We start from the raw sequence: 14,673 nt of genomic DNA on the forward strand, positions 1-14,673 counted from the left end.
AAAACGAAAAAAAGAAAAAGAAAAAAAACTGTCCCTCCCCAATAGTCCTACAGCAAAAAAAAAGAGAGAGAGAGAGAAATCACTACCAGAGCCAGAAAGAAATGTCCTGCCCAAGTCCCACCCATCCCGGCAGTAGCTGCTACAAATGGCAATCTTGTTTCAGAACTTCGTGATACAGACGATACGCATGATTTAACCCAGAAATATGAACATAGGACACCCAATGGGATTCTTATTTTTTCTATGACCAGAGACAATTATCACAAATTTTAAAATAAATACAATAAAGATATGGGGTCCTTGAGGTTGGACTTTTCTTCACAGATGTTTGAGGGCCTCATGGATATTACCCCGCAAGCCTCGGAGGAAGAAAAGGAAGAGGGGTTAAGTAACTGAATTCTTTCATGGACACTCTTAATGTTGGATGTATAAATGTACGCAGCTTGAGGTCGACTTGGAAACAAGCCCGTTCCCTACATGACTTCAGGTCGCTTCGCTTGCGAAAGAGATCATGTGGAAGACCCGTGTGAAAGGTATTGTGACAAGCACTTTCATCCCCAGCCTTGGTCTGGTGAGACTCTAATCCTTCCACATGAAAAGGAAATAAGGGTTGAGAAGGAGTGTCTGTCGCCGGATGTATACAAGAATAGACAGAAAATAGTAGTAAGAATGGTAGCAGTGAACATCTCCAATTAAGAGTGTCCTGAAAGTCTTCCCAAAGGTAGCAGTGGCGGACCGGGGCTTGCGGAGCTGAACGCGGAACCCGTCCCCCACTTCATCGTTTGACTTTTTGTACTGTTTCTCATTCGAATTTTTAATATTTTTAAGATTGTTATTCGATTGTTCATATCGGCCCAAATTCACTGTATCGTCCCCTCTACTTTTAGCCCCCTGTGGGCAATAAAGAACTAAGTTCTTATTAAAGTTGCCGCTCTCTTAAACATTAGGATGATCGCGCTCTGCTAGAACGTTCCACTTTGCGATTTCTTATATTTTAGGTGATAAAAGATTGATATTTTTGTTCAAAAATTCCTTAAACTGAAATCGTATTTGGTGAGGAGTGATATGTAGTGAATACTTCTATCGCCATTATATACAAACAAACCATCTTCCCCACTGTTATAAATATAATCAAGTTCGGGCGTAGCAGAGAGCAGCCTACTGTATCTATCACGTGACTGATTATTATTTGAAGCGGCAACTGCCTCGTACCGTTCCCGCCAGAACGCAAATCAACCAACCACAGCCCTTAATAAGGTCACGTGATGGTGTTCTTCTAATGCTTTTCTGGAGCCCCTATTTTCCTATAAATAGCCTAAATTATACCCGCCAATTCGTCGCGCCTCAGATCCTAGATCTGGCTGGCGTTGAACACACACGCGTATCACAGCAGCAACCAGTTTCCAGCGACGACGTCGACACCATCGTACAACTACGAACTACAAGCAGCGCCCCCGACGTCGCCAGCAGCAACACGACACTACGACTACCAGCGTCCCCAACAGCAACACGACACTACGACTACCAGCGTCCCCAACAGCGTCAACATGACTCTACACGTACACAAGCTACCAACAGCTAACTGCAGAACTTCTAACCCTGTTTGTGTAATTTCTTCACCGCGATCATTAACAGCCAGAATTTAGCCTGCGAAGAACATCTGTACTCAAGAACCCGGCTTGGCATAGAAGCCACAACATCACAACTAGTGATCGCTCTGCCCCACACGCCTTAACTTCTTATATACAGACACTTACCACTGTGTACTCTTAGAACTGGTATCTTAAATCCTTATACGTGTTACTGACTATTCTATACTATGTATCTCTCGCATACACATACATGTATTACTCGCACACACTAATTTCTTTACATGACGACCTGTCTTTTATTGTGTTTTATTATGTCGCATTCACACACACACAGACATACGATTTAATGCTTCAATAAATACTACTGTTATTCATCTTCATATGGTTGTGTTCCTATCGTCTTCCTTACTGGCATTTACGAATTTTCTATGTTATCGAAGTATAACATATATATATCATTTGATATACTTTGTGTTCGACCGTGTGACGCGTTTAATAAAGGAGCCTGTTTTTCCATTCGTCACCATTTCTCCTTTTTGGTTCGCACGGTCGTTCTTACAAATATAAGAGTCAAAGAAGAATGCATAATTTTTACGTATATAAAAACTTAAATGGTTTATACTGCATCTAAACGACAGAGAAATCATTCAGAAAAGCGTTTGCAAAATATTAAAAAAACGGATTTATTTCAAAAACTTCTTCGAATTTCAACTTATAATCAAATTTTCATTAGAAAAATTATATTATGTTGCATTTGAATATTCAATATACACTGCGTTTCAAATTATTAATGGCGTAACATTTTTATTTAAAAACTACTTTAAAAACGAAATTTTCACAGAATAAAGGCTTCAGTCATGTGCTCGTGGTGTGTAAAAAAACAACACAGAAAATATGGCCATTTACCAAATTTACGTAAACGTTCACTGTTTCAATTAATGAGATGCAATTAAAACTCATGTAAACAAGAGAATACCTATTTGTTTGATGTACATACTGAAGTAGACACATACATGGAAGAAATAGAAATAAACAGAGTTCAAAAATGATTGGTAAGCTGGTTAGTAAGGGAAATATGAGCATTTGTTTGATATAAGTTGGAAAAGACGCTGGTCCATGGAACATGCTAATTTCTGGATCTCCTCTAATGTTATACCAAGAGATACATCCATTATTGCCTGCCACAGTCCATCTTTGCTCCTAAATTGGCGTCCATTCTCGTAAACTAGTTGTTTTAGAATACTCCACAGGTTTTTTCATTGAACTTAAGTCGAAGAAACAAGGCAGGCCACTTCATCTTCCGAGGTCCACAGAAGCTTAATTGTCGCAGATATTCTAGTTTTCATATTATCTTGCATGAATATTATGATTGTCTTCAAGGCACTCCTTCAAAAATGCTATGTAAGCGTCGACAGTCATTTTAACACTGTCTGGCACTTTCCAAGGACCAACCGTAATACCTCTGTATGAGTCAAGAAAGTCATTGATGTTGTCCCTGCAGAGTACAGTGGTGCTATGGCAACCTCAACCAATCAGAACTGGGTGCATATTAATACTAGAAGTTATCCATCTCTATAGGTAAGCGCACGTTTTTCGACAGTCAGCGGAAGAACACGACACAGACAACATCGCTTCTTTATCCCAGAACAGTTCCTGGTTTTCTCACCAACTTAGAACTGCAAACTTCTGAATCAAATTCATCCCTCAACGCTGACCCATATCATGGTCATCCTATTACGTTTCTGTCAACTTCACCTTGTGAGCACCTTTTCAGTTAGTCTTTATCTACATATATCATGAGTGGTTTATTTCCATCTCAGCTAGTTTCGTCTCTGCTAGCTGTTTACGGCTACAAATAAATCATGTGTTCAATCGTAAGTTTTATCGCTTTCCTTTGTCTCCTACACCTACGCCCGTTTTGCTCATCACCTGTCAGCTCTTATTACTATTTTAATAAAGTTACTATGTTTTGTTTAAAAACTGCCTTCCAACATTCATTTATATCTGCTTCTGAAAAGCGCATTTAACGGACTTTTTCCACGAAATTTTCATACACTAAATTGGTGACTTTTTACACTTTCAATATCTTCCAAAATCCTGATGCCTCCACCCCTTTGTTGGCGTCTCAAGCGTTGATGACGACCTCGTCCATTTACAACCCATCCCTTGCTCCAACCATCAGGTCTGTTACAGGTAATCAATTGTAACTAGTCACCAGTGTAACCATGGTGGTTGTCACTAATTTCATGTGTGTGTTCTGTGACAGTGTGTATAAAGAAAGTAACAAGTACACGCAAGAAGCAATAAGAATTATTTTTTTGTTTGTGCGTTAAACAATTGGTATAGCGAGACGTGAAGAAATTCGCATGACTTCCGATGTATTTCATTTGGGTGTGTTATGCTGCAGAATGAAAATAGATATAAATGAAATGAGTTGCGCGGTGTTGGTAGTGTACACTGTAATATTCGCATATCAGAAAGGGTGATGTTGCTACTAGGACTGTCAATGCTGCAACTCGCGAGCTTGCTGGTGAACATAGATGTACCATGTTGAAGAAAGCGATGTTGTTTCTATGCCGTCAGTACCGCAACTCGTGTCGCTATTTGAAAACTGAATGCATACTGCTGGGCGGAAGTTACCACATGTATCCCTCTACAGCCAGCTCTAATTGATCGAAGTGGGCAGAGCATGACTGTGCTATGCCACCACAACAAAATAGTTCTTTTCTGTCTCGCTAAAGGTCCATCATGAGTTTCGTCCGTAAACAAAACATTTGTTAAGTCATGTTACCTTCTGCCCATTTCAGACGATTTTGAATATAGGAGGCCTTTTAACCACTAGCGTAGTTACTGGGGGTAGTCCACCCCCGGGCGACACTTTTGGGACTGCTGTAGGCAATATGTATTTTTTGGGGTAAATTTTCAGATTAACACTCGCACGCTAAAACCCTAACACCCTAGTGAAAATCGTGCGGGTGTTAATCTGAAAATGTCTTTTTTTGTGGGATCCGGGGGTGGCAAACAGAAGGACCGCCTTGAGCGGTACACACTCTAGCTACACTGGAGCTTTTAACAGATATCACTGGTTTACCCACCTTTTTCCAAAGATGACACCGGGTAGTTCTGGACACAGTTGTTTCGACAATGCACTTAAAAAGATCTCCACTTCTAACACCTGAGTTCCTTTCAGCTTCACGCATAATTCGTGACAAAGAGAACGCTGAGAAACAGGAACTGTTACAAATTTTTTCAGTTTGGTGATATCTTCCAAATATCTTAGATATTTCTAAAGTTGATTTACCTTTTCCAAGTTCAGAAGTACTAACAGATTTCTCGGATCTTTTTGGTTTGACGGGCAACACTTGTTTCTTAACGAAACACTTTCAAACTTGGGACACTGGTAGAATGTGTCATATAAAACATCTTTTTCTCTTAGCCTTCTTAACAAAAAATTGTACATCGCAAGTTATTTCATGTTAAAGTTGTCGTATTTCTGTAATTTCAACCAATCACTGACGTCTATTCAGCTGAAAACAGTTAGTGCTCTTTTGTAAACCTGGCAAGAACCTCTGACAGGTTACATGGCATAAAGGTTACAGGGTACAAGTAGCCACAAATATACCAGGTAAATTTTGCATATATGTACATATATCTAAATAGTGATGTGCATGAATAGATCGAGATTTCCACTATTTCTAACTACTGTCTAGCAAAGCCACAGCCAAGCAGCAGACTGGGAAAGAAAAGTCTGTTGAGCTTGATTTTAATCCAGTTTTGTGAGGTATAGGCAGTAGCATTCACATTGCTGCATGCTAGCCACCATTACTGGATGGTGTCACTCATAGCTCATGTTGACAGCAGTACCCAGCCAGTTTGGTGTCAGGGTATTTATGTGTTTCCCTAGTTTCCACATTCACCCAACGGAGAAGGGCTTGGGCTATCACCAAGCAGTAGCTCATTATATGGTGCAAAGCACATGGTGCATGTCAATGCCTTGATGGGCACTGATGCAGCCAATGTGCAACCTTTAGCCAAAAATAGAATCAATTAGGAAGTTTGATTGGGCAGTACATCTGTCAAACAGAAAAGCAGGTGTCTCAAGGTCAGCTCAGAGGGCACAGAAACCACATATTGAGCAAATGGGCAAAAGCATACTCAATCTTGATTTCCAGTACAAATACAAACTGCAAATGTGTGGCCTGTCAATCCTTTCCTAACAGCAACAAGCTATGCATCCACAGAAGGGTAGCAGAAATGTTACCAAAGGACAACTGGCTTGTGACAGCCAAGCTTTCAGTAATGTTGCCTTCTGATCTAATGATGTCAGCTCTTCCTATCATGGTGATGCAGAGTTCACAAAGCATTGGATTGGTAACCCACAAACAGACAGGTTAATTTTATCCTATCAATACATCTCATGTATGCCATACCCCACATCATCAACCCAAGGCAGGTGCCAACAATGTGAACTCCAGCATAAGAGAAATGGTAAGATCGGAGCAAGGATTTGTGTGCTCACTCAATAGAAGTGGTGGCCGGCTACCTCTAAGCAATAATGGCAGAACACCTCTAAGCCAGATCTAAGTTGTTTCTTTCAAGCATCTCAACTTCAAGGCACATGCTTTAAATTCAGCATGTGCCCCCAGCCAGTTGCATCCATGTGGTGAGTGGTGGCATTGCCATTCTGGAGCATCACTTCAGCACCATCCCACTCAATTTGTTTGAAGAGACTGAGAAAAAAAAAGCATCACTTACATAAGATACAACTTGCTGTTTGGAGCAGAGCAGCTACCACATGCTGTTCACAAGAAGAGACCCAATAGAGTCTCTTCTCATGAACAGCATGATCTGCCCTGCAAGATGCATGACATCAGGTGTGTAGTAGCAGCATAGCAGTATCAGATGCGATGTAGAAGAAACTTTGTCACTGGTATGCAGCTCAGTAACGACCTGCCCTGTCACTGTGTGCAGTAACATGCATGCCTTGTAAAAGCTCTTTTGTCTTTCAAGTCCCACAGTTACAGTGTAGCAAGGCTTCAGCCACAACTTCATCCTTTCTTTCATGTTAGGCATACACCAGGTGACCTTACTCCCTTCCACCAGTAAACAGTGTAAGCGACACTCTACCAGCGGTAGTCTCACACTCAGCCTAACAAGTCAAGGAATTGCTGCACCGACCATTTCACAAGCATGTGCAGCATTTGTTGGGCACACTTCTCTTTTTCTGTTTGTTGCCTGCAAAAGCTGAAATCTCATGCATAAATGCTTGTTATTTGTTGCCAAACTGCTTCCTCCTCTCAAAATTGCTCTTGGATGATGATGATGGCTTAGACTCAGAACTGGTGCACCTACAGTGCCCTGACTAATGTGAATGGGTGTCAGGCTGCTGCTTCATACTGCCTATCACCGGCTGCAAAGGTGAAGCTTTGCTAATTCCATTAGCCTACTGACAGCCTGCTTTCCATTTGAGACCAGGTGTCACTGACTTCTCGCTTTCCACAGCCAATACATCACCTGTGGCCAGGCCTGATTCTTGAAGTTGCCCAACACCAACAATTCCTCCTGGCAGATAGGAAGTGCTTGGTTCTCATGCAAGTCTAGGAAGTGAACATGTGTTATGAGCTGTTACATAACTCACTCCCTCCATCACACAAAGCATCATCAGCATGTGCTAACATGTTCATGCAGGCTGCCACTACCTTGTGCTTGATCCTATCCAGCCAACAACAGGTCACTAGTTGGGGAACCTCCAGCAGTTGCCAATGACTATTAACAGGCACAGACAAGAATTTGGCATGGTACTCCCCACAGCCAAGCTGAAGCTTTATTACTTCCATCAGGATGCAGGCTTGCTACAGTCCATCCACTGCTGAAACATCAGTATCCCTGGCTAGCATGTCACTGGTACCTACACATGGTGCCAGTGCCCACACAAAAATGTTCACATGTTATTCCTGCCATCACACCACACTAATGTTTCCTGCAGGTCAATAAGTGCCAACCAGACCTTGTGCAATTGTTGCATGTGTCCATGTGTTATGCAACACTCAAGTGTCCAGTGGCAAGCCACTGCTGTGTGTCATGCTCATGCTTGTTCTCCTTTTCTTGGTCCATCCAATGACAATACAGTAAGTCACTCTGTTCTGGTGCCAATACACTAACAAAGACCCAGACATAAAAGATGAGGCATTTGCGAGAGAACAAGTACACTCACACTTCTGATGGTTACTGATGAATACAAATGGGTGTACAACCTGCCTGCTGTGACGCTTAAGTTTCACTGCTGCCTGACAGCATCTGCACTTCGTCTACTGCCAACCAGCTGTCACTTTCTGCCAGAAGTGTGTGATGGACCAGCCATATACATTCTACAACATTCATGCAGCCAGCCGCCTCTGCCTTGTGCTTGTTCTCCTGCTGCTGCTTCTGCTTATACTCGCACTCCATCCAATCCAGCTGACGACAGTCTGTTGCCCTATGCTCCACACTGGTACCTGAGCAGGACAGAGCCATAATTGATGTGTCAGTTGCACAGAGACCGTTGCACTCTACAATTTAGGGGTTTTGCCAATCAGATGAGGTTTGAATTTGAAGCATCATTCACAACGCACTCTTCCATTTTGTGTTTGTTGATGCACATACATGCCTTTAGATCTCCACAGGTGAATTCTCAATAAACCACCACCATCATCTCATCTATTTGCATGTGAGCACCCTTTCCACCTTCCACTTTGCACTCCAGCAGCAACCATGCTCACTTGTACATACCCACTCCTAACTCACTTTGCCTGCATCCCAACAATGTTGTTATCACCCTGTCCCTGACCACTTCCAATAGCCAGCATGCTGGGGAAGCTCACACCGCTCTCAATATTTGAATAATACTTTATTTCATCAACCTTGAAGGAATAAAAAGCAAAGTTGACCACAGCAGGATTTGAACCCAGACTGCAAAGAGCTGGAAGAAATGATGGTAAGCATTTTGTGCAATGTGCTAATGATTCTGCTAGCCTGCCTTATATATTACAGAGTGTACTTGGTGCTTTTCACATGGCACCAGTTGCAGAGAAGTTACCAAATAACTTACAGGACAAGACCTCTCGACAGGTGGAAGAGTAGTACTGAGGGACAGAAAGGGTGTCTTACATGGAGAAAAAGATGTTACAAAGAGGAGGCAGGGGCCATACATCCAAGTTACAGGGTGGTGTATATAGTGAAGTGGATTGGAGATTGGAGAGTGAGTTCACAAGATTTCAAAAGGAGTGGAAGCTAGAAGGATTTAACAGAGGCATATTATGTGAAGGGAGAATGGAGGTAAGAGAAAAACAGTGGTGGTGAGCATGAATGGATTGTAGGGGATGAAGAAACAGACTGGTAAGCATGGATGGGTTGTAATGGAGGGAGGGAGGGAAATTACGGAAACGGATCTTGCTTTGCTAGGCAGGTCTTCTCAAGCAGTGTATTACCAGCTGTCCTCCGTCCTTTTTCATCCCCGCTGTGAGGCTCAACATCTGAAGATGTCTCACCACTTCATTCCATGTCTTCTTGGGTTTTCCTCTTCCAAAGGTTTAGAGATCAGCACTTCATGATGCAGCTGCCCTCTCCATATGCACTGCATGACCGTATTAATGCAGTCTTTTCTCTTGAACACTACAACACTTATACCCAATTTTACTCTCAAAACATTTACACTTTATTGTACATGCACACCTACATTACCTATCCAGCAGAGAGCATGCTAGCTTCATTTCTTTCAAGTCTTCATAAGTCCTCTACTGTTATACTCCATGTTTCGCTGCCATGTAGTATAGCTGTCTGTACACAAGCATCATACAGTCTGCCGTTCACTCTGAGGAAGAGGATCTTTGTTACCGACAAAGGTAGTAGCTCTGAACTTTGCCCAGCCAGCTATACTTTCAGAGCAACCTCCACTACTTCTAGCTTGGTCATCTAGGTAACAAAAGCTATCTACTACCCCCAAGGATCCCACTGGACACTGAGATCTATTTCCTCTGCTTTCTTAGTGTTTATTGTAACTGCACATCTACCATGCAGAAAGACTACTTTCTTTGTTAACCTTCCTGCTATTCCATTACACATCTTATGTGTCTATAGCTTGCACTGAAAACACTATGGAATTTCGATTTACACCTTTTCTACATATTGAGCAGGGTCATTTCCCTGAAGGGATTTGTAATTTGCTTGCTTTCTTGCTTACTAGCATTTTAATCTTTGCTAAATTAACTCTTAGGCTTTTGTGTGTGTGTGCACACGTGCGCACACACATATGGACATGCTTGCACTATTGATTCTAGCTACAAGTCATCCCATAATCTACTTATGTGTATAAACAAAAATAACTAAATTTGCACATGGACAGAAGAATCAATATGTGCATAAACATACAGAAAATACAACTATAAATCAGAAAAGAAATAAATTTCAACTTAAAACCAGTGGGGATGAGAGATACATGATGCACAAAGAATATGTTTCTGTGTTTGGCCAAAGGTACATGCTAAATGTTTGGTCAACAACTAAGGTTAAGCAATGATGCACCACCTTACTGTAAGTAGAGAGATCCAGTATCACATCAAGCTAGTACATGGAAATAACTGGCCTGATAATATGTGTATATAATTAAAGAGGGCACTAAAACTCATGTTAGTAAAAGGAGTGATAGTTACAATAGTTTGAGAAGCACATTCCTACAGTCTTCCAATTTACTTTTTGGTCTTACATGGAAATTGGCAACAGTGCCCAGCTTCCTGCTCGAATATGTAGATACAAAATATTGCTTGTTCATAGTTTGGATCTGATGATTATAAAGGCATATGCATATACAGAGAAACCAACACACCTGTTTTACAACTTCAGTTTGGTCTGAAAGTTACATAAGAGCAAGAACATAATTAGCCACTATGCTATGTCAATATCTAAGCACAAACAAGGTTATATACATTATAATCAACTTTTAAACTTTACTGAAGATACTAACTGTATACACCACATTTTCTGGTTGTACACCATTCAAGTGTCAAAGCAAGAACAATTCTAATAAGTAAGTGTTATAAGTACCATAGATAACTGGTACTCAATTTTTTAACTCTCAATTGGTTAACTAGTTAATGTAGATTTTATTTCCAGTTGGAATTATATTTTGCATTTGCTTGATGTTAGACTTTAAATTGACTTTAAATTGACAAACATGACATTGACAAAAAGATTTTAATATTTCTTTCTTCAGATATATTTTTATTTGTGTAAAAGGAAGATTGGCTAGTTGCCGAATTATTGGTTGAAATTTTCTTTCAGTACCTACAAAAAAAAAAATAAAAAGAATGAGGAAATATATTAAAAAAATGATGTTTTTGTAAATATCAATGAAAACATAAGCATAGGCAAAGACAGAATAAGACTTTGTTAACATGTTTTTATTACATGTAAATATTCTTCTTTAGAATATTACGAATACATGTATATATATCTTTTAATTTTTACTTGTTTTACTCATTGGAGAGTGACCATGCTGGGGCACTGCATCAAAGTATTTTATGTAAACAAAATGACCCCAGTACTTATTTTTTCAAAGTCGGGTACTTATTCCATTGGTCTCTTTTGCTGAACCACTAAGGGACAGGGATGTAAACAAACCAACACCAGTTGTCAAGGTTAACCCAAGGCTACTGTAGAAGACACTAACCCAAAATGCCACACTGTAGGACTGCACCTGGGCAAGTCCTATCTAGAATGGAAATTTAGCTTTCAACTGTCAAAAGATGTGAAAATGATCTAAATACCTATGAACCGGGGGGCAATGAAGTCCATATTATCACAATTAAGATGGAATGACAGAAGCAGTTACATGTTTTCATTCTAGAATCAAATCCTACCAACATCAATTCAATGAATTATTTCCTTTCCTACAATAACAAATTGTACCAAATTATCATAAATGAAAAGAATCTCATCATAAGCCATGTGATAAGATTTCTAGAGTGAAACCTATAATCTTACTTGAAAACCGACATATCATATCCCAAAATACTGGTTCTAAGGTTAAGGTTCTGCACTAGAAACTACATGATACTTTTGACACTACAGGTTGAGAGCAAGGACAGATCGGAGTGTTCTTAGTAAATTTAAGTGAAAGTTGTGCACGTAATATAATCTTTTCAGGCCTTTTAAACTGATGTTAAAGTACTTCTTATTTTAACTCTTTAATAACAGCAGACAGAAGAAAAATATGGACAGAAGTTGTATTAGATGGGTTTGACAAAGTGACAGAGAGAGAGAGAGAGAGAGAGAGAGCATGGAAAGAGACTATTGTAGTAAAAATCATTAGTGAAGGATATAATTCAGTGGTATGTAAAAGCAGTAAAGTCGTGATTTGTGTGACTGGTGGCAGATGCTTAAACTCTAGAACTGTTTAAGATGCCTTTCTAATGCCAGGACTATGAACTTATACTGGTTTTACTAATCTTCTGAACATCAGAACATCATCCACATGAAAGTTAGAAACCTTGAACTGAGACATCCAAAATATTCTTAATGGTATCATGTTACTCTGGTTTCCTTCAAAAGTATAAAGTCACAATTTCTAAACATGTCAAGGAAACACTCTTGTTCCCCGCCCCCACCATAGTGAACACAATAAACACACAACCAGGACATTCAAAGTTACTACAAAATCTAGGCCATACCACCTTTACTGATTTTTCTTAGAAATTGCAGTTTAGCAAAGATTAGCCAAAAATTATTTCAGCTCTTGAAATAATTATTTCACCCACAATGGAATACTAGTTTTACATCAAGGACTGTGCTACTATTAGGCACACACACACAGAACTTAGACTACATCAAGAAGACCATATAACTAAGTGGCAAAAGTTTCTCATAAGAACACAACTTCTGGTTCATATATGTGCAGGAGTGGCTGTGTGGTAAGTAGCTTGCTTACCAACCACATGGTCCCGGGTTCATTTCCACTGCATGGCACCTTGGGCAAGCGTCTTCTATTATAGCCTCGGGCTGACCAAAGCTTTGTGAGTGGATTTGGTAGACGGAAACTGAAAGAAGCCCATTGTATATATGTACATATATATATATGTATATGAAGCAATGTTCCAACGAAGTCACGTATTGTCCTTGCCTTCGAAATGCGGAGTAGATGGAACAGGAACAACTGACAAAGGGTTATACTCTTATGTTGCATGTCTCGTTTCTCTGTTTGCTTTTTTCGTTGTTCGAAAAAAGTTTGTTTTCTGTTTTTGTCTTTATGTTTTCGTTTCTCATTGTGTTTAACGTTTTTTTGATGTCCTATACTCATATATGCATGTATGTATACATATAGATGTAGGTATGTACATATATGTATGGATATATGCATATGTTTATATATTATTTATATTATTATATGATCGAATGCCACGCATCCTTTCCCAAGTTATATATATGTGTGTGTGTGTGTGTGTGTGTGTGTGTGTGTGTATATGTTTGTCCCCCCAACATCACTTGACAACCGATGGTGGTGTGTTTACATCCCGTAACTTAGTGGTTCGGCAAAAGAGACTGATAGAATAAGTACTAGGCTTACAAAGAATAAGTCCTGGGGTCGATTTGCTCAACTAAAGGCAGTGCTCCAGCATAGCCACAATCAAATGACAGAAACAAGTAAAAGAGTCTCTTCACTCTATTTCTTTTGCCTACAAAAGGAGCTTTTGCTCATTAGAACTGGGTAATTCCATACGACTTCCATTCAGTTCATGCCACCAACCTGTCTCCTCTCCTCCTCTCACCACCTATATTATGGCCACCTCCACAGGCCCTACATAAACCACTCTGCCCCGTCCTTCTTCCCAAGTAAGTCAGAGCTCTGAAATTCCTCCCTACAACAATCAGCTTGCAACAGTCCAATAAGAACATCAGTTTTGAAGCGCCTACAAATAAAAGGTTTGTATACCAGAAGAGATTAGTTCCTGTATTTGAGAATCTAAGTCTCGTAGTGAGGAAATTTGACTAAGAAATGTAAGTTCTGTATCAAAACAGGTATGTGCTTGTATGAGGGTAAAGAGTTTCCTCAAATGTGGAAACTGTCAGCAAAAGTGCTACAAATGGAACTGCATGACTGAGAAATGATAGACAGAATAACTTGACAGATAACCTCAGTGCATTTGAGTCTTTGTATAAGGGAGGGAGGTAGTTGATGTTCATCTGGAATATCCACCGCTTACCAGCAGAGAAGAATTTTGGCAAAGGATTCTAATAGTGAGATACAATGATAAAGTATTGGGCAAATAGCTTAAGGCTGACCAAAGCCTTGTGAGTGAATTTGGTAGATGGAAACTAAAAGAAACCCATTTGTGTGTGTTGTCCTTTTGCTCCACCACTACTTGATAACCGGTGTTGGTGTGTTTACGTCTCTATAACTTAGTAGTTCAACAAAAGAAACCAATACAATGAATACAAGGCTTTAAAGAACAAAGATACTGGGGTTTATTCGTTAGACTAAAATCCTTCAAGGTGGTGCTCCAGCATGGCCACAGTCTAATGACTGAAACATGTAAAGACAGAGATACAATTTCCCCATTCAGAACATTCTCTAATAGTCACAGAAAGGGTCATAGTTCAATTAATTTGGAGGAGAGTTAGTGTAGATGAGATGCAGCTCGGATTTGTGGCAAGCAAGAACATGATTGATGCTATATTCCTGGTTAGGTAAATGCAGGAGAAGTATTTAGCCACATAAAAAGCACCCATGTTGGTGCCGTATAAACGCACCCGTGCCAGTTCTGCATAAATGCACCTGTGTCAGTGACACGTAAAATGCACCCACCACACTTTGTTAAGTGGATGGTCTTAGCAAGGCCATCCAGCCTAGAAACCATGCTCCAACAGACAATTAGGGTCTGGACAGCTCCATGTCAAACCATCCAACCCATGCCAGCATGGAAAGCGGATGTTAAACAACGACAAGGATGATGTTGATGATCTAGAGTCTAGATCAGTGTTTCCCAAACTTTTCATGCCAAATTGCAATATCGCCCACCTATTGGCCAAAAAATGCTCCTTGCCCACCTGT

At 40.2% G+C, this 14,673-nt stretch overlaps 1 protein-coding gene across 1 annotated transcript in view; it reads right to left on the minus strand.

The window, feature by feature from the left end:
• Positions 1-10,818: 10,818 nt before the first annotated feature.
• The window catches only part of LOC106881992 (dolichyl-diphosphooligosaccharide--protein glycosyltransferase subunit dad1), a 17,049-nt gene continuing 13,194 nt past the window's right edge, over positions 10,819-14,673 (minus strand). Inside the window, exon 3 of the mRNA XM_014932530.2 lies at positions 10,819-10,910. The gene's annotated coding sequence lies outside the window, so the exon portion shown is untranslated. The remainder of the gene's footprint in view (positions 10,911-14,673) is intronic.

The sequence above is a fragment of the Octopus bimaculoides genome, chromosome 17 (assembly GCF_001194135.2).
Source record: "Octopus bimaculoides isolate UCB-OBI-ISO-001 chromosome 17, ASM119413v2, whole genome shotgun sequence".
Lineage (NCBI taxonomy): Eukaryota > Metazoa > Mollusca > Cephalopoda > Octopoda > Octopodidae > Octopus > Octopus bimaculoides.